This window comes from Heteronotia binoei, chromosome 4 (genome assembly GCF_032191835.1).
Source record: "Heteronotia binoei isolate CCM8104 ecotype False Entrance Well chromosome 4, APGP_CSIRO_Hbin_v1, whole genome shotgun sequence".
NCBI lineage: Eukaryota > Metazoa > Chordata > Lepidosauria > Squamata > Gekkonidae > Heteronotia > Heteronotia binoei.
In genome coordinates, this window is record NC_083226.1 from 43,815,077 (window position 1) to 43,836,451 (window position 21,375).

Sequence of the window (21,375 nt, forward strand, 5' to 3'; positions counted from 1 at the left end):
AGCAGAGGGAGTCGGGAGACCACCCCACTGGGGGATCCATACCCCGAAAGTGATGAAGGTGGCGCAGATAGAGCAAACAGGACAAAATAAATAGGCTGCATTATGCAGCACAGTCTCACTGGAATCTCACTGGAATCTGACTGGCTTCTCAGCATGGAACCCGTTCTCTCTAGTCTTCTCACTTTGGAAAAAGTAAAAAAAGAGTTTTATTTAACTTTATTTCCCCCTTTCCCTCTCTATAAATAATCTTGGTGTTTCTGGTGGTGATATTTGGGGGATTTTGGGGGACGTCACAGGAAGTGCTGTGAAGTCACTTCCTGTTTCCGGCAGTGGCATTTGGGGAAAATGATGTCATTTGGGGGAAATGATGTCACAGGAAGTGATGTCACTTCCTGCTTCCGACAGGTGGCGCGGGGGAATGATGTCACAGGAAGTGATGTCACTTCCTGTTTCCGGCAGTTGGCGCGGGGGGAATGATGTCACAGGAAGTGATGTCACTTCCTGTTTCCGGCGGTGGCGTGATGTCACCGGAAGTGACGTCACTTCCTGTTTCTGGCGGAGCGCGCGCACACACACATTCCTTCCCCCCTCAAGGTGTCCCTGGCTGGCCTGCAGAAATTATGGCCACCCTATGATTCCTGGATATAAGTTATATCAGAAGGATAGGGAGGGAAGGGTTGGAGGTGGGGTGGCTCTGTATGTCAGAGAGGATATATAGTCCAGTAAGACTGAGGGCAGAGAATTAGATTCACTTTTAGAGGGCCCAAAAGGAAATGTGTCACACAGTGGCAAAAAATTATATATATATATATATATATATATATATATATATATATATATATATATATATATATATATATATATATATATATATATAATTTTTTACCACTGTGTGACACAGAATGTTGGACTGGATGGGCCATTGGCCTGATCTAACATGGCTTCTCTTATGTTCTTAAATAAATAAATAGATCTTCTACATGGTGGTTATGAGGTTTAGATTTGCCTTACCCATAAGACATTTTAATTGTGTTCAGTGCATTCAGAATAATAGCAACACATCTCTGCAGCAGGACACTTCCCACTCCTCCATATGCAGCTGCTGATTGACCTTGGGTCAGCCACAGTTCTCCCACAGCTGTTCTCTCAAGAGCAGTTTTTAGAAAGAGCTCTCTCAGGCCCACCTACTTCATAGAGTGTCTTTTGTGGAGAGAGGAAAGGAAGGAAATTGTAATCCACTCTTGAGACTCCAAGTGAAGGGTGAGATATAAATCCAATCTCCTCCTCCTAATAGCTAGATCCCATGCAGTTGGACAATGCACTAGGCTTATGTGCTCATTGAGCAGGATAATTTGCTTGAGTAAAATATCGTATAACTTTGCCTTTTTGAGGAGCAGCATGAGAGGCAGTGCTTCACAGTCTTCACAGATGCTGTGGATGCTGTTCCTTCCTTGCATCCAATTGCTCTTAATCTCAGTTTGTTCCTCAGGGTGTGTGACTAGTACTTAGTGAAGCTGCACATGTGGATGACTGCACTTTGGCTAATCTTTAGCCTGTCTTTGACCTTCTCTATCATTGACAGTGATGATCATTCTGAAAAGAGCCTCATCTGCCTGATATATCTTTTCCCTAAATCCCTTGCCTGACCATTCAGTGCAGGAACACACCATCCTGGTCCACAGAGGTAAAATATGCCCATATTTAATCACTTCCTCAGTTTGCCTTATTTTACTGTAATAAGCATTCTTTTTATTATGCATAGAATGAGTCAGTGAAGAAAAATATTAGTGTTGACATGAATTCCCACGTGGGAATATGTGGGAACTGTGGTTATAAAAAAAAAGTGGCTTTCCTCTAAAAAATTATAATCTAAATAATTAAAGCGTGGATAAATTTTATTTTTATTATCATATTTTGCACTTCATCCTTTTTTTCAGGGAGCTTATGCCCAAATATCTTTTACAGTGGTGCCCATGCCCAAATATCCTTTACAACAATATTATGAGATGTTAGGGTAGAGATCATGACCCAGGTCACAAGAAGAATTACATGATGGAATGGGGATTTGGATCTAGGTCTGTTTGTTCTAAGTTTCATTTACAAATATGTAGTTGTTCTAACCACACTGGAGAAAAGCAACATAACAGGAAGGATAAATTTAGAACTTTCTCTTTAGTTTTGATCACTTAAGTTTCAAAATGGCAAACTTGGTTTTGTAATCATGAAAATGTCATGATGAAACTACCTTTACCTTTATATATCTGGTAGGAAGCCATGGCCAATCAAATCAGAATACATAAAGCACATTGTGTGTATTCCTAATATGGGAAGTTACCTAGTCATGGAAAAATGGGGTGACTGTTACATGGTACACATTTTTAATTGCAGCTGCTGCTCATTGGAGAAAAGCTCAGGGGGATAAGGAAAATATTACACTGCAAGAAGCCAGACAAAGAAACAGTTGGTTCTGTTAGCTAGCAACTGACTTACAGAATCAAAAAGCCTGGTTAACATATCAAGTACTTTCATTGGATGGTGTGCATAAAAGCAAGAATGGTTTGTTGTTGGTGAAAGTTGGGCATTGACATATGATAGGTGCCAACTCTGACGTTATTGTCTGGGGTTGATGTCTCCATCCTCAAACTTACCCCAGGGGGCTGCAAGCCCCAATGAAGGTGTTCTGCTCCAGCAAGCCCTGAGGCTAAGCCGTTGTCTGTCAAGGCCATGCCTTGACAGACCACTCAGGATTCAGCCAATTTGAAGGAGCCCAGCCAGCTATCAGCAGCTTGCTCACTAGCAGAAGCCAACCCATCCAAGTTCCTACAAGAGATGACCCTGAGACACAGGGTAGCTGTGACAAAGGGGCAGTGAGAGCATGCAGCACTGACCTTCTTAGAGGCTATTGGGAAGGGCAGCCAGTTCCTTAAAGAAGTCCAGGAGGAAGGGCCAGTGAACTCATCAATCCATTGGTCCAGGGAAATGTCATTCCCCAGGAATGAGTTGGGGAGGGAGGAGTTGCTGAGCCTGGGGTTGACCCTTCCTTGGGGGAAGCATTTAAAAGGCATGTCCAGGAACAAGGATTTACTGCCTACCTGATTTACTGCCTTTTTGTAGGGCCTGTAAAATGGAGCTGTTCTGCCAGTTCTTCAAGTGAGGCAGCACATGCCCATAGTACATCGAGTCTGGCCTCCCTGCCGCAGCATTCCATAGTCTATCATGCCTATTGGAACATCATTGCTTCAAGCTCTGTTTGCACTATGGCCTGATTACTTTTCCACCTGAAATGGAGTAATTTTATTGTTTTAATTGTTCATTTACTTCTATTTTATTGGTTATTGTTATTTTTTATGTCTGTTGTGATCCTCCCTGAGCCCACTCGTGGGATAGAGCACAATAGAAATTAAAATGAATGAATGAATGCCATAGCCATTCCCTGGCACGTGGGGATAAGTAACTGGCAGAGCAAAGGGTACAAACAGGGTGAAGAGAAACCCCCTCCTCTTGTTCTGTTCGGAAGACTCTGTCCTGGGACATGTGCCCAACCAAAAGCAACCCTGGAGGGTGAGACAGCTCTGGACTCAGACCCAACCCCAGTTGAACCTGACAATTATACCATGAAAAAATATCTTATAATCACCATGTAACATACCTTAGTAATGTGTATTCTGTGCTTTTTGATTCAGGGACTTGTAATAGGAGGCAATTGCAAAGACATCTGGAATTTAATTAACTGTATGCTTTATATAAACACGTATAAAGGGTATGCACTTGAGTTTCTTTTACATACAGCCCACAGTCTGTGCTACTTGCTAAGGTAGGCTCTTTAGCTGAGGTGAAACTCTGACTCAGGTGTCTTTTGTCTTGTACACCCGACGATGTCCATGGTCGAGGCAGTGACAGTTTTTATTTACAGTGGCCTCACTGCTCTGTTCTGCTTAGCTCTACCTACCTAACTGCTTTCTTCACCCATCCGCTTCCCTTGTTCTGTTTTGATCTGCTGCTGTACAGAATTTGAACTTTCATCCAGTTCATTAAACTGTTTAACTGATGCCTCTGAAGGGTTTTTATGTAGTAATATTGTTCTGCAGTGGTTTTATGGCTTGTATTCTATCTTAATTTTGTATATGTTTTAAGAAAGTTGTAACCCACCCTGAGCCTGCTGTGTACGGGAGGACAGGCTAGAAATCAAATCAAATAAACAAACAAACATAAAGTTCTGTTGCAGAATAAAAGACACAACAAAGAATAGAACCAAAGTAAAATCCCCCCAACCCCCATTAAACTCTCATACTCCCATTTTATGCCAAACTGACCATTATCAATGTATACAGAGCCTATACATTATACTGAGAGATCTACCGGAATGTTCTCACAAGTTTGCCTGTTTTGCATCCCTTAGAAACAGCAATCTTTGGAGCATGTGTTGATTTATTTTACTACCCCCCCCCCCCAAAAAAAAAAAAAAGCTGAGGAATTCAACATGCTCTACCAGTTTCTGATATGTGCTGCACTCACTGGATGTTTCCATTATGGTTACTAACATGCCCTTCTCTGGCTCTGCTGAGTCTAGCTTCTTCTCCCATCCAAGGAAATCAGACCTTCTTATAAAGAGCATTCACCCACCCTTCCCCTGCTGAACTGTGCTCTCCCTCATTGTTCAACTGCAATCCAATCTGCAGTCTGGGACTAAGGCCTATTGAATAAAATAAGATTTACATCTAAGTAGAACTATTTAGGATTGCTCCCATAGTATGGCAATGCATGTATCACACAATTTACCTATCTCGTACTCTCTTCAACCCGTCTGTGTGCTAGCTGGTGCATTTTTTAAAATAATCATTTGTCTACCAGTCTAATTGAGTGATGCATTCACAGGGATTTAAACATGAATGTTTCGCCCTTATTGTCTTATTCCTGGGTTTGTTTATCCTGAATTGGACCATGTTGAACACTGGTTTTTCATACATCTTTAATAAAAGAGTGACCACACAAAAGTTCTCAAACTATAATGTAATATTTTGGTCATGTCACCTCTTAGGGGGCAAAGAAATGTCCTCAGGCAAGGAACTAAGGCTGCTAACTCCAGACTGGGAAATTCATGGAGATATGGGGATGTAGCTATTGGGGGATTTCTACTGTACCCCCAACAATATAAAATACCAAAATCTAAACCTGCAGTTACCAAAACAACCTGCAGTTATCAGAAGGCTAATACATACCCACTAATAAGTTTTAAGATCTCATAGATAAATTTTATCTGACTCCAGGCTTCTCAAAGCAAAAACAGTTTATTAGACTCCAAGTTTCTCTTTTGCACAGAAGACTTAGAAAGGCAGAACAAGAGATTACATTAGTACAGTTGCTTTTACAGTTCCTTTAGACTTAAGAAGACTCCTTTAGAAGGCTTAAAATATATGGACAGAAAGGCAGAACAGAAAACAGTTTACACAGTTAGAGCATAAAGCATAAAATACAACAAAGCAATAATGAAAAATACGTCCCAATAGGGACTTCCCCTATTAGTTACATTTTCCCATTTACAGTCATAGTCCCATGTTTTAGTAGATGATATGCTCAAGATTCTAAGTCTGAACATTTTTTCTATGTTTGAGATCTCAAACAGAAGATGATTTAAATCAGCAAAGGCTGTTTCCTCTCAGGCTGCTCAGCAGAAGAAACTGTCTCTGCAGAGCAGTCCAAGATTCTAAATCCCAATTAGTGTGGCATAATCTGCCACAGAGGCAGTCTTGCTACCCTCTGGTCCAGATCAGCAGCATGAACCAAAAAATTCACAGCTTAAGTAGGCTTTTATGACCTCATACCTCATACACACAGCTGCTTGTGTCATTCAGCAGTAAATAATTTCACGGCTTCAAATTATTTCAAAATAATTTTACAATTTCATTGTAAATCAACAATAAACAATAATGGCTGGAAACATCTCAGGCAACTATTTCCCTGCTAGTTGCTGGATTTATGCTAATGTGCCATAGCTGCCATAGTGGTTGACCTCGTACCCAGTTACCCCATCTGGCCCTCTATAGAGGCTCCATGATGCTGAGAGACTGAAACCTCCAGTGGCCAAATGCTATAACTGCATCAAAGAAAAATATCTCTTTGATATTTATGGGGAGGGAGGGAAGGAAGGGAGGAACCTCAGCAGAGTGTAATGCCCAGGGCAGACATTTTCTACCAGGATAACTGACTTCTGCAGTTTGGGGATTAGTTGTAATCCAGGCCAATTCCAGGTCCTACATGGAGGCTGGGAGCCCTATGAGGAACTGAAGCTAGAGGACTATTAGATTTGGTTCACTTCAACCATCATATAGGTAAAACTGTTCAATTTTTGTAATGTCATTTAAAAAAATAGAAATTATTTTTATTAATTGGGGGAGCCCATAAAGCCATAGCGGAAGTGATGTCAGAGGTGGTACCTAAAAAAATCATGATGTGCTCTAATAAAAAGGTTTCAAATAAATGCCTTTAGAGTGAATACTACTGAAGTGATTTGAGAAAGCCTAGAAAAGCTTCTGTATAGAGTTGCCATGGAGCTTTGCCTGAAGTGAAATTGTAAGGTAAATTTGCAAGCTGCTGTTCAGTTGAAGCATATGAGCGGTTTTAAGGGAAGCAAAGAGTTTTGCTGACATTTCTTAGGGGAGAGCAAGCTGTCTGAGGTCCAGAGAGGCCCAGGCTCCTTTCAGCTTTTGAGGCCCCAGCCCTAAACAAAATTAAAATCAAGACACAAAACACAACATTAAGCACGCACAAAAGAGTGACCCATAACTTGGATATTTCTGTCTGAATTTGAGACTTTCCTTTGAGAGCAGACCAAATGAGCCTCCTAGACCCCCTTTGACTGGAAATGTCAGAAGGTCCTGCACCTTCCTGATTCTTGAATTTTGAGGGAAAAGCTATTTTGTTTATAAGGTTTTCAACAATAATGTCCCGTGGGGGATGCATATTCCTATTTCTGAGCAGTTTTTGCACATTCTATAGATAAAGCACTGAAATTGTATAATAAAAATGAGGTGAAGGAAAGGAAATATTGTGGACTTTTGCACGAATTCTTAAAATGCCTTTTTTTCCCCAACAGGCAAACTTTTGGAAGAGAATTGCAAAATACAGAATTGTATGTCTTGTGGGTCTAACAACACATGGCCCAGCTTGAATGAATAAGACTTTTGTGTCGCCTCATGGTAAGTTTACAAAGGTTTTGGAGTTTTTCTTGAAAAGTCTGGATTGATGCTGAAAGCATAATGGGAGGTTTGAAGAGGTGAGGATCCTATGTTGGCAAAAGTATGGCTCATCAAGTTGCAGCCAAATCCAGAGAAGCCTGAAATCCTTTAAACAATGTTACCTGAAGTTATCAGCTTGAACAAATATTAATTTGCATGCTTCTGAAATGTCAGTTCAGATTGAAATCCATAGAAATTAATGATTTTTGTGTGAGAGGGTTTTTTTTTTTAGAACTTTCATATCTTTTAATATGTTGACAATGGGAGGGGTTGGGAGGCAGACTATCTTCAGAACTTCTTGTGCCTTGATGTAAATGCCTGTATGATAAATGCCTGTCCGTATGCGGAATTTAGGGATGAAAATTAAACATTCTTAGCTAGGAGAGTGCTTCTGTTCAAAGTTTTATTTTTTAGTGGCAGCTTAGGGGTGAATTGTAAAGCTATACTTGAGTGAAATCTTTTTTAAAAAATGCTGTTTGATATATATTTAAGCTATTTACGATCTGTTCCTCATCAACTCCATAAATGTTTAAAATCTTGTCTGGAAGGGATGACAAGCCAACCAAGTAAACTATGTTCACATTTATCAAGTATTACTTTACCAATTAGATGTATGTTTGAATATCTCAGCAAGGGTGTTTTGTGTTGTACTTAACAGAGTGTGTCCTTGGTCCACAATGCTTTTTTTGTATGGACACAAACATAGCATATCAATTATCGGTGAAGGTGTTTGAACAGTTGTGCTTGTGTTTGAGCTGGCTCCAAACCTTCTGAGTTTGGGTTTTCAAAACAGTTTTATTTTGGGTTCTCTTCTAGAATGGCCAAGTATGCTGTAGAAAAGGTTGTTTAAATCTCTTGAGAACTTTTATTTTCCCACACTGCCTCCTGATGACTAGTAGCGATTCAAGTAGAACTTCAAGCAGCCTGGTTGTTATTGGAGCTACCTTTTCGGGAGCACATTCAACCTGTGCTAATGATGCTGCACTGGTTGCCTGTAGCATTCACTTCAAGGTGCTGGTTATGACCTTTAAAGCCCTATATGGCCAGGGACCTGCTTACCTGTGGGACTGCCTCTCCCCATATGAGCCTCAGAGAGCACTAAGATCAAGTTCCCCAAATCTCCTTGTGATCCCAAAAGATCAAGTTCCCCAAATCTCCTTGTGATCCCGGGCCAAAAGACACTCAGCTGGCTACCACCAGAGCTAGAGCTTTTTCGCTAGCAGTCCCTGTTCTGTGGAATGCTCCCCCCGAAAATATCAGGGCCCTGTGGGACTTGCCATAATTCTGCAGAGCCTGTAAAGCAGAATTGTTTAAATTGGCCTTTAATACCGAACAGGGAAGTGACCACTACACCACAGCATGGATCTCTAGATCCACCCCAGTATAAATAACTTCCCGAGTCCGGTACAAGGTGCTGGTTATTACCTTTAAAGCCCTATATGGCCTAGGACCTGCCTACCTGAAGGACCATCTCTCTCCACATGTTCCCCAGAGAGTACTGAGATTGGGAACTCAAAACCTCCTTGTTATCCCTGGGCCAAAAGAAGCCCGTTTAAAATCTACCAGGGACCGGGCCTTTTCTGTTATGGCCCCTTCCTGGTGGAACCAGCTGCCGGAAGAGGTGAGGGCCCTGCGGGACCTTGCTCAGTTCCGCAGGGCCTGGCCTATAACTAGCTGGCACAAGAAACTAAGTGTGGTTTTACTAGATTTCTGCTGTCCTTAATGTTTTAAATGTTTTAAATGTTTTAATTATTTTAACTGTTTATATGCTTAAACCTTATTTATGTGAGATTCTATGTTGTGAGCCGCCCTGAGCCACTTGCTGGGAAGGGCGGGATATAAATCATAAAATAAATAAATAAATAAAATAAACATAGAGTGCCTAACAATATTTAACAACATTATTGTATGCAGTGCTAAATATGAACTGATGAAATGATGCCATCTTGGATTTCAGGATTGTAACTGTAAATGTATTATATGTGTATGAAATGATTTGTAATGATTTTATTGTATTCTATTTTAACATTATGTATTTTAACTGTTGTTAGCCAGCCTGAGCCTGATAGGGGCGGACAGGATATAAATATACTAAACAAACAAACAAACTTCCATTTGTTTCATTTAAGCAGCTAATCTCCCCCCGCCCCCAAAAAAGATACCGTCCTGAGACCCATCATGGTAGGATTTCTCTTTAGGAATAACTGTTCTGGTGTTTTATGCCACTTAATGTTTTGCCACCGACATATTTTTATATATATAATTCCCCTTTCATCTTGGCAAATCCAAGCTCCCTCACTGGTTGGGACTGGATATAGGACTGTGGTGCATCAACTTTTGGCCCAAAAACCCATCAATCAACTTATCTTGTGTTGCACTGGCTGACTCTGCTCTCCCCCACCCACTGGTGGCTCCAGGACAAATGAGGATTAGCCCTCTGGGGAAACTGCTAAGCTGCTGCTAGACAACTAATCTTGCTTCTCTCAATAAAAAGCAACCAAGCTTGCTTCTCTCAGTGGAAGCCAGTGGGGGAGGCCCTTTCAAGTCCTATTTTGGCCTTTGAGGGAGATCTCATTGGTCGACTTTGCTCCTCCTTCCCACCCAAGTGGCTGCTGCTAGCCAGCCAAGCTGATTGTCAGTAAAAGGCAACCAACCTTGGCTCTGGCAGTTGTTGCCTCTCCCTACTCTCCCATTGGCTATGCTGCCTGTCACCCTGCTTTGCAGGAGAGAGAACGAAAGCCTTCCCTTGACTGGCTGAGGGATGGAGGAAGAGGAAAAGAGCCACAATTAACTGAGGGAGGAGAAGGAAACGTTTGTGGCTCTTTTCCTCCTCCTCCATCCCTCAGCCAGTCTCCCCATCCTCCTTGAGGTGGGGGAGAGTGAATGCCTTCATTCGGGTGGGAAGACGGCAAGGGTGGGTGGGGCACTCACCCAGAGCCTCTTTTTAGAGCCCATTGTATTTTTCTCCACAACGGGCCTTATCCCTAGTATATGCATAATCACTGTTGTTCTCTTCTCCTTCAATCAGATCCCACTTCCTTATATCTTCTGGCACATTGAATAGGGATGAGGCAGTACTTTTCCCTCTAGAGTGATATAGCACTGGTGGTGTTTATATGACAGTTTTAATCCTATGAAGCCACTAGTTTTAAAAAAGCAGAGTGAGTGTGTTTTTTTTTTTTGAAGGAGTTGTTGCTGAACAGTTCTGTGTCCAAGTAACGACCAAAGGAAAGAGAGACAAGTGGTTTTCTGCCTTGTATTTCTTACTCTTTATCTTTGAGCTGATGATAAGATAATATCAAATCCAGCCTGTCTCTTTGAATAGCAGCAGTGAACCTGTGATTGTGAGATGCATAATTAAAACCACTGCTGTGAGTGGTAAATGCAAATCCATCCTCCTCCTTCAAGGATTCCAAGAGCATGCCAGGGCTATCAAGATTGCTCTGCTGCTGGCCACCTATCTCTCATCTCATTTAAATGCAGCTAATGACTAGCCGGAGTGCTTTCTTACAGTGCTTTTGCCACATCATATTACCAAATGATTTTCAGTGCCACATCTATTTCTTCCTGCAGCCCCACCCCAATAGACATCATGTACACACACACACACACCTTTGTAATGTACGTTGGACAACATTCCCTCACTTTCAAGGGCATTTCAGGAAGAAGTGCATAATAAAATTAATTGTGGAACTCTCTAGGGTACCTGTCAAAGTCCTGAAGAGATCAGCCTGTGTAATTGGCATCATGTATTCAAATAAACCACTTATAAGCAGCAGGAGCCTTGGCTGTACCACAGCTGCCAACTAAATAGGGGCAATCTGCTGCTAATGAAATGGCTGTCAACAATTCTGCACAATTATCTGAGCCATTGGTTACATCAGCAGTACTCCACTTCCCCCTTGTTCTCTCGCACGTGTGTTTTATGGTACAAATTATGGTGCTTTATGCAAAATCATATCTTGGTTAAGGGCTTGTTTGGGGCCAAGATGTGTGTGTGTGTGATTGAAATGACAGGGCTAAATAAGTGACAAAGAATATCATCCATAGTTTTAATGTGAATCTTGTATTTCCTTTGAGGTCCATCTCATAAATTATCTATGGAAACTTAAAAAAAAAAAAACCTGAAGGTCCACAGGACATTTGAAATGAACTCAGCTTTCCTCTATTTAATTACACTCATCAGTTTTTATGGCCTCACTGCAGATTCATTGACACCATCAGTTTTGTGAAGGAATCTAGTAGAAATCTAACCCCATTTTAGCCTTCTCCTGGCTTATTTCATGTTACAAACATTTCACTTGACTTCTGAAAGAAGTCTGGGAAAATAATGGACAGCTGGTTCTAATCAGGATTTTTTTTTTTCATAAGAAGAGAAAGGGAATCAAGGGATATATGTGAGTGTGGCAATAAACTAGACTCAAGGATGTCTCAGCTTGGCACCCCCAGCTGTATTTGAATGTTACTTTAACCAATATCGGCTGTTATGTAGATGAACCTGCCTTGTTTACAGCCTCACAGGCCTGGCAACATTTCATCCAGTGTTTCTGGTGGCTAGGGAGGGAGTCTTTCACAGACAAAGACCACATCCACTTTAAAACTCTCTTTAAAATCATGTAACACTTGAATACAGGAAATGGTAAATTACTATAGAGTACTTCACTCTTAATCTCTGGATAGCATTCTATTTTTTTTAAAAAAAATAGTTAACTCCTTCCTCTTAGAGTCAGCAGGATAATATAAAATTGAGTCACTAGCTGTCTCTGCATTCTTGTTATGGTAGTTATGCCAGCAGGGAGTATGAATTTTACTGTTGGTTGCAACAAGTAATCACCACAAGAGCCAGCAGATTTACCTATGGACTTTTCACAGCTCTACAGAAGTTCAGAGGCATGCACTGCACCTGTTCAGTTGAGGGACTGTGTTGATTCAGAAAAACAAACTCTAGGTAGAAGTTAACTTCCTGAATACTGTTCTCAAAATAGTCTTTGTTTCAAAAATCTCATTAGTTCTCAAGCTGAACTTAATAAATAGTACATTTATCTGTCTGCTGCCTACATTATTTATTAGCTCCTGTTCCATGTATTATGCATGAAAGGGCTTAAAATAACATGAAAATAAAAAGCTTGGGTTTTTTTTTAAAAAAGCAATAAAATAAAAAAGCAAGAGATAAAATTGTACTGCAAGGAGTACCTACCCGATGTGGTTGTAGCTGAGAAAAATTCTTTTCTGAGTTAACATTTATTATCTGTATTTCCATATTTTAGGTAATCCTTTCAAGAGTTCTGTAGTACCGTGCTCACACTGCAGGTGGGAGGCTAAGCTTGCCTAAGGTGTTCGTGGCGAAATTAGAATTAAACCAGGCACTTTCTGGTTGACTACTCAGGTTCTGCCACTGTCCTGTAAGACAGGCAGAAATCAAGGCATGCTTTTCCTTTGTGGAACTCTGGAGTTGTTTTGCTTGCCTGTTCCAAAATGGAATTCATACTCAGGTTTGGTAAGAAATGTTATGCTTTGTTTGTTTTACAAAGTATCTTTCTTGACCTTAATGAAATTCTCTTCATAATACTCTTCAGCTGGATGACTGCATAATATATTCCTTTATACCGCCTGAGTATAGGGAGGAAACTGCAGTGTTCCTCCAAAGTCAGCACTTTTTTGCCTCTATTTTATTTTAGTTTATTGCCTCTATACATTTATCCACCATTTTTCATGAATAGAGATAAAACTATAATCTGTGAATTTGTGTTCTGTTAACAGCAATCTATGCTATAGGCCTTTATAACCTTTCAAACCAACACGATACAACAGCTTTTTCTTTCACTATAATGACTATGACCTACATATGGTTGTCAAACATGGTCTGGCAATAGGGTTAGGTCCAACAGGAAATATCTGGGGACTTTGCGGGTGAAGCCAAGAGACTTTGGGGGGAGGCACCAGGAGCAAGGTTGTGACAAGCACAGTTGAACTCTGAAAGGCGTTCTGGCCATCATATTTAAACGGACCGCTAACATTTTAAATGCTTCTCCTTTATTGGGAATAATGAAGGATTGTGGCACCTTCTTTTTAGGCTCATAGAACTGGACCCCCTGGTCCAATCTTTTTGAAACCTGAGGGTTTTTTAGGATAAGTACCAAATGCTATGCTGAAAATTTGGTGCCTCTATCTCAAAAAATAGCCCCACCCCCTGAGCCTCAGATACCCACAGATTGATTTTTCATTATACCTTATGGGGACCAGTGGACCTTCAATGAATACATTGTGGAAGATAGATTTATACATGGTTGCAGGAAAAATAAGTATGTCTGTGAATTAGTAGCTTGAAGAGACAACATCTGCATGCCTGGAAGCTGAGTACCGGTATACAGCCCCTCTGCCCATGAACTCTAATGAAAGGCTTGGTGATCATTCAATCCAGTGTTGGTAAATCAGAACATATTCACATTTGGTGATTATGAATTGATTGGAACCCACAGTAGTTTGAACATCCCTTTTTTGCACCTGTGTTTCTGGGCTACATTTCTGTGCTCTGTTTGTCACACAAACAAAAGAAGGAAATATTTTTTAAAAATGAAAAACAATTTTTAAAAGCTGAAATTGGGAGCACAGAGACCTCCTCCAGCCTCTCCTGAAGCCCAGTGCAGCCAGGGAGGCCAAAGCACACTGCATCTACAGAGCAGCTATAGAAAATGGCAGCAGGAAAGCTACCAGAAGAGCAGGCAAGAGCAAGGATGGCTCTGCTGCAGCCAGGCATAGTGAATGCTATCTAGCCAAGGGAGCATCTCAGTAGTGTTACTGAGAGGTGCAGCCTGATGTAAACGGAGTGCCCCAGAGCAAATAGAAAGAGAGGGCCTCCTATTCTTGGTAAACAAAATGGAGTCCGACCAAAGACAGGTCAAGACAACACTCCATCTAAACGGGTGGAGTGGACCCAGTAGAGAGCCTGGTTTGGTTGGCACCTGCAGTCTGTATCTCAGCACAATCTCACTCATTACCCCTCCAGCGTCCCCGCCCAAATGGGATACATAATGACATGGGAACTATGGGTAAGTAGTACTCTCACTCTGATCTTCTGGAATTTGCCAAATGTCTCTTCCTCCAGTCTTTCATCTCTACCTTGCTAAAATCCAATCTAATGCCTAACTTGATTATTCCTTTAAATCTTTGATCCCTTTTCCAAGTGTCAGACAAAACCCAGTAACAAATTATGCATTTCCTCCAAGTTTATCTTAGTGAAATGTGCGAGGTTTCCCAACATAGCGATACAAGTAAGCCATCTATGAAACATCAAAGACCCTTTTGGTAACTACTGACCCCCCATCCTTGTACCCCTATAAAGTATGGGTCAGAACCCCACCTCAGTTTGCATTCTGTAGGGTGCCATTTGCAGTCTGTACCACCCGTTACTCCTGTAATTGGGTCTATAGGACACGTTATGCTGGTCGTTCGCGTTCCTCTCCTTGTATTTTCCCTTGGATGGATGTCTCTTCTTCTGGATCTGGTGAATATTACCCACTTCAACAACCCTTGAATTCCTCTATTGATAACCTCTATTTTTCTTAGACTCTTGTTTCTTTGTACAACATAAGTGTGTGTGTGTATATATCCTCTTGCTACATATTCTAAGTAGACACTATAAAAGATACAATTGCTTGGTCTATTTCTTGGCTGAAAACCTGAACTCCATATTATTAAAAGCAAAGATCATCACTCCTAATTCGCTCTACCAAGTCTCTTAGCTAATTTCCTCATCAAAATAAGAGACTTAAAGCACTGCCTGTAACAGCAGTGCTTCAAGGCCTCAGTCAGACCCAAAGGATTCCAGAGCCCTGGCGATAGCAAAGTTGGTAGGGTGGACCCAGTGCAATACAGAGAAGGCCCAGACAGAGAGTCCAAATGCAGGGGAGAGCACCTGGTGGAGTGGAAAAGGGAACAGACAGTCCCAGTCTCACTAAGCTAGAGCAAGCTGGAAGCCCCATAGACCCTGTCCCCTGACAGTCTACAGGACCTAGCTTCTGGAGTGGAAGGAGAGGAGAAGCTGGGAATGTCTATCTCTCTGGGAAGCTTTAAAAGCAGATCCAGGAAGGGCCAAGGAAGAAGGGCTTTACCACTCCCTAGCTTAGACTATGGTTGCCAACCTCCAGGTGGTGGGTAGAGTTCTCCCAAAATTACCGCTGCTCTCCAGGTTACAGAGATCAGTTCCCCTGGACTGCTTTGGAAGATAGTCTGTATGGCATTATATCCCACTAAAGTGTCTCACTTCCCTAAACCCCACCCCCAGGCTCCAACCCCCAAATCTTCATAAATTTCCCAGACTTCAGCTGGGAACATACACTAGACCTGCAAAAGTGAGAGGGGCCACAAGCAGGCCTGAGAGAGATGGAGCTGAGTGGAAAGGGCACTTCCCAGGCCCATCTAAAGCCCTCCTAAGATTCTGCTGGGGAAGAATTTAATCATGGAGGGTACTACAGTTGTGGCCTCAAGCCTGCACCAGAGGTTTATGTTTATTTAGCAGCCTTTCTCCTGACTACATCAGGACTCAAGGTGGTTAACAGAAGAAAAAAATACAAAAAAACCATATAAAAGCCCACAATAAAATATAAAATAAATAAAATACATCAAAACATTAAAAACACCCTATGCATGTATTCTAGTGGTCTCTCTAAACGTTCTACAAAATAATCCCATTTTACAACATCACTGAGAGGGTATGAACACCCCCATCCCCTGACCTGTTTCAGGAGTCTGTTCCACAGGCATGGACAGCCACTGGGGAGGGGGGCGGAGTCTGAGTCAGATTTGTTACAAGGTATGCCCCAGTCTTCTAGTCTCTGTGCTAGCTATTTTCAGTGGTGACACACAAATTGTGGAATTGCCTTCCAGGAGAGGTTTGCTCAGCTCCTGCACTTTGTTGATTCTGAAGCCAGATTAAGACTTTTAAAATACGGTTTATTGCAGTTGAATTGTGGGCCCTCCATCTGCTCATCAGATTGAATCCCGATCCATGGGACTTCCAGTAAGCACTCTGACCAAGTCTGCATTTTTTTTAAAACACAATTTTTTCCTGATGTCTGCAGACGTTGAAAAAAAAAATTCCTAAGCGCCATGGCCACACACCTCTGCGTTCTTACAGTTTAGAGGGCTTCTCAAATGTCTAGTACATTTTTTGCTATTCAAAGCCCTTCTGTGATGTAGAAAATATTTCAGAGGAGCTTGCTCTTGATCTAAAGCTCCTCAGGGATTTTCCAGTAGTGCTTTAGATTGGTCTAAAACACTTTCCCCCCCTGTAAGTTCCATGGAGGAGCTTTAAATCACACAATTGTGTTCCAATAGATCTTATAAAAATGTCTATACTGTCATGGGAGTGCATTTACTGAAATCCTGTGGCTCATTGGTAGAGCATCTGCTTTGAATGCAGAAAGACCCGGGTCCCTAGTAAATACATTCAAAAGGATCAGGCAGTAACATGGAAGATTTCTGCTGAAACTCTGGAGAGGTGCTGCCAGTCTAAACAGACAATGCTCTTTCAGTATAATGTCTGATTCTATAAGGCAGTCTCATGTATGATAAAGTGTGAGCTTCCCTACAGTTCCTTGGACAATGTGTGACCTTCAGGGATACATAAAAATGCATCTGTCATGGTTTCTAAATCGTGGGGTTGTGGAAATTTCCTCCACTGTTTGCTCTGTAGGCTCTATGGGGTTGGCAAAATGGTATGTGTGTGTGTGGTGGTTATGATGGGGTCTTATATCCAGTTAAGTCAAGAGCTTTTAATTTGGTTGCCTGATCTGAAACTCATGAAGTAAAGGTCCAAGGCTTACTTTGTTTTTCACAGAAAAAAGATCTGACATAAATGAGACCTTGTTGGGCCGGGTCATGTCAGATTGGGCTAAGCCATGTCAGGCTGAGCCATGTGTGTACCTATTTAAGATTAGGCTGCAGAGATATACATTTTATAAAGAACACAGACAAAAGCAAACATATTTTTAAAAAGATTAAAATATGCTTAAATTGTTAGCACTCATTGGTCTTAAAGATACTTTCTTTGTATTTCTCCCATGGGATCCAGGGACCTGGGAAAGGAAGCTCTGGCTCTTTCCTTCCCCAGAGGACTGGGACGGCGGGGGGAGGCTCAACCAATAGAATGAAGAGAGGCTTGGCTCAGTAGCTCTGCTGTGATTGAGAGAGCCTGGCAAAGCAAGCTCTCCCCCCCCTTCTCCCCAAGGGAGGAGCCTCATCCAATGGAGAAAATTGAGGTTTTGCTCTGTAGCTCTTGTGCAACTGAGCAAGCCTTGCAAAGCAGACTGTTATGCAGAAGGAAGCAAGATATCTGGTGAAGGAAGCAGATGACAGCCAATTGCTTGGGGACCTGATAGGAGCGCTCCAGGGGCCTGATTCGGCCCCTGAACTGCATGTTTGACACCCCTGATCTACCATATAGGGGGAAAATATTGTTTTGACTTGCAAATTGTTAGACATGCTTAATGCTGGGGGGGGGGGCCGGGGTTGCTTGTTTGTTTTGTTTTTGCTCTGCCAGTTTAGTAAAAAGGTCAAAGAGGAACCGATAACATATTATGTGAGCTCCATATACAGGGATTTGTTATTGAGGAATAACATATCTTTGATAGTGTATATCATCAGATATCATTGCTGAATATTGCTGTATATAGGTCCATGGCTGGCCAACAGTATGAAAACACACCATTTATGTAGTTAGATTGTATGTATTCCAAAGCTTGAGCTGGATAATATGCAGCACATATTGACCATTCATGCACATTTGAAAAGGGGTGTTCTGGCCAAGTGGTAGAAGATATACTTTGTATGTAGAAAGTCTCAGGCTCAATTGCTCCTGTCTCCAGGTAAAAAAGGATATTAGAGAAAAATCTCTCTTTACTTGAGAACCCAGACAGCTGCTTCAATTAGAGTTGGCCATGTTGAGCCAGTGGGAGAAATGGTCTGACTCTGTATAAGGTTACTCACATGAAATTCTCTGTTTTACAGTGTTCTTTATTGTAAACTGAAAATCTGTTAATAAAAATCTGATTTAAAAAATTCTGTTTATGTTCTTTATTTTTACATATTGATCTAGATACCTAGGAATCTGTACTATAACTAGACAATTTTAGCTTCATTAACCCTAACATATATGAACATCTAGTTTTTCTCCTTCAAATGAGATCCCCATTAAGAATATTTGCAGTTTAATTGGTCACATTTCAAGCAGTATGATTTACACGACCTTCCTAGTCTTCTTGCTCTGTGAATCCTATTTTGAGACAGAAATATTACTATTGCCCTAGGCAATGCTTGTAATACACAACTAATTCATGTTCTTTCTGTTATTCCTCTTGAGAGTTTTCATTCAGAATAAGGACCAGTTCTTAATATTAATGTGAAACATATCTAGTGTTTCTGCTAGCTTGGTTTCAAATGGTATTTGTAACTTCTTACATGGGAGGTCATGTTGAATGCACTTACAGTCAGCACCAGTGACTTCTTGTAAAGTGCTCTACCTAGCTGTGGTGTCCGGAACTGTAATAGGACTAACCTAAAGTTCCATCATTTCTTCAAGCTATTGAGTAAATACTTGACAATTGTTTGTTGGATTCTGAACTTTTTGAAAATGTCACAATTACTTTTTCATTTTGTCTCTGTATAGATTTTTACAACCTGCACATCCACCCTATTCCTTATACCCTATTCCTTACGCAATTCAAGACCTAATTAATGAAAAGTATTGTTTTAAAGACAGGTGCTTAGCTCTTGTGTGAATATGTTGTCTTCTATGGTACCTCATACGTAAACTGTGGCATCCAATTAGTAGTTGTCCAGCAAACTAGTATCTGTTGTTTCTTTGAACTGTGAGAACAAAACGTATTAAATATGCCATTCTTCTAACACTGGATGGCAAAGTTGGATCAGTGCCTGAAATTTGGTCAGTGATGTTAGAACAAAAGGTGATGAGGGATGGCCATCAAGGGTGCCCTCTTTGCTCCAGCCCAGAGTCTCTTAACTAGGTAATTTCAAATCTCTCAGACCCCTTAAGTATAATCTATACAAGATTGATTATTCTAGAAAACAATGAAGAACATAGTACTTTGTCTTTGGTGAATGTTATGAGGGGAAAAAAATATTCAGGGAAGGAGAAGTTTAAGTGCATAATTCTGTGCAATGAATGTTACATAACCTAATAGCTATTCTCCTGGATCTCTGATTAAATCTTTACAATTGCCACTAGACCTCAGAAAGATCAGCGGCAATTAGAATTGTATTCCCATTAAAGAGAAATTATGTGTTTTAATGCTGCATGCTTAATCTCTAAAAACCCAGTCCTAATATTAAGAAGTGCTAATTCCCCACCTATCATTAAAAAATATCTGGGCATCAATTCACACAATTATTTGTTATATTGGAAGAGTCACCCTGAGGTGACTTTTTCTCTTGTTCTGTTAGAGAAGTCATCCTATGATTATGGCTCCTTGAGGCTAGATTGCACATTCTGAAAAGAACTCTACCTCTGGCATTTTGCTGGAGAAGGTAATCAGGAAAATTACTTCATGGGTTTAGTCAAAAGATTACTTCACCATGTGAAAATTGAGAGCAAAACCCTTCCAAAAGTGGCTCTGTCATGCTCAAGAATGTTCACATGAGTTAGGCCTCAGTGGTTGAATGTAGTAACAGATTCAGGGCTTTAGCTTGATGCTATGCAAGTGTTCCCCTTGTTTGGAACATGGCCAGGCCATGTGTGTCATGAAATGTAATGCGAAGTAGCACAGATATAAACTTTATAAAGGGCACAGGCAAACACAATTAAAGTTTTTTTTAAAAAAAACCCCAAACTTAAAAACATGCTTGAAACATTAGCATGTTTGCAATATTTCGTTTAATTGTCTCTGATAACTGACACCTCCTGCTCTGAATTATTGTATCAAAAACTGGAGACAATGTCTGAGATGTAGCAATCTTGAGTATGCTGTGCAGGTGTTGTTCAGGTATGCACCTGTAAGTTGCAAACTTACTTTTGATTTACTAACATTCATTACAGAAATCTCATGGTCAGTGCTTTGAGCCTCAGACCCAGAGGAAAACATGAAATGGCTGGGCATTGTGAGCTTTTGTACACGTTGCTTCATGTACTTGTCAAGAACATGTGAAGGCATCATGACACAGATGTGTTTGTCTACAAAACTATAGTCTTCCCTGGAGAAATTACTACAACTCCTATGAGGCAGTGCAAGAATAGAGACACAGCCATGTATAGTGATCAGTATCAGTCTACTATTTGGGAGAAATTCAGAATCCGCAATCAATTAAAAGAAAATGTGACAGAAAAATCTAAGTAAATGTGCTGGGTAAACTTGGTCTGGCCACTTCTCTCAGCCTAATTCTGGCTTGTTGTTATTCCTCTTCTAAATAGTTCTCATACTTTCCTACTGAGAAAGACTGGCTCTTGAAGACCCCTGGCATAACAAGCCAAGAGCTCTCTCTCTCTGGCTAGGCAGAGCACTAAAGATTATGGGGGGAGGTGGGCAAAGTACCGATGATAGGGGTAGAGCAGTGATGATGAAGGTGGGGTGAGGATAGCGGAGGAAAGAAAAGCAAAGGGAGGTGATGACAAGGAGGAAGGGTAGGTTGGTTAGGCAGAACACTGAGGATGGTGGGGTACAGCCGTGAGGATGGGGGTTGGCTGGGGTGAGGAAAGTGGAGGAAGGAAAAGCAACAAGAAGAAGATGCCCCCTACAAGTCCCTTGTTTGTCCATGCTTATACACTTCTGAAAACATTCTAGTTTATAAGTGTCTCCAGTTCAAGAGCAGCAAAATACATTATCATTAATAGTATTGTCCTAATTATATGCTATTTAGAGCAGAAGTAGACCTCCAGGAAAAAGAGTTTCCTTGCATATCAAGTAATAAGCACCATTGTATGCCAAAACTGAAAGACAGCATTATTGATGTAAAATATTGAGAGAAAAATATGTTTGGGAACAGTCCAGAAATCCTCCTTGGTCTTTTATATAAATGGGATGAAGTTTAACCCCCCCCCCCCCAAAAAAAACAACAAAAAACTGCATCCATGTATTGTCCTGTGTGGACAAGGCCATCCCATTGTGATTGATTGCTGTAGTGCAATATA

General features: G+C 41.1%; 1 protein-coding gene across 2 annotated transcripts in view; it reads left to right on the plus strand.

Moving 5' to 3' along the window:
- Window positions 1–21,375, plus strand: part of LINGO2 (leucine rich repeat and Ig domain containing 2) — an 888,319-nt gene that overhangs the window by 201,037 nt on the left and 665,907 nt on the right. For both annotated transcript variants that reach the window (XM_060237192.1, XM_060237193.1), the window contains exon 2: window positions 7,094–7,196. The gene's annotated coding sequence lies outside the window, so the exon portion shown is untranslated. The remainder of the gene's footprint in view (window positions 1–7,093; window positions 7,197–21,375) is intronic.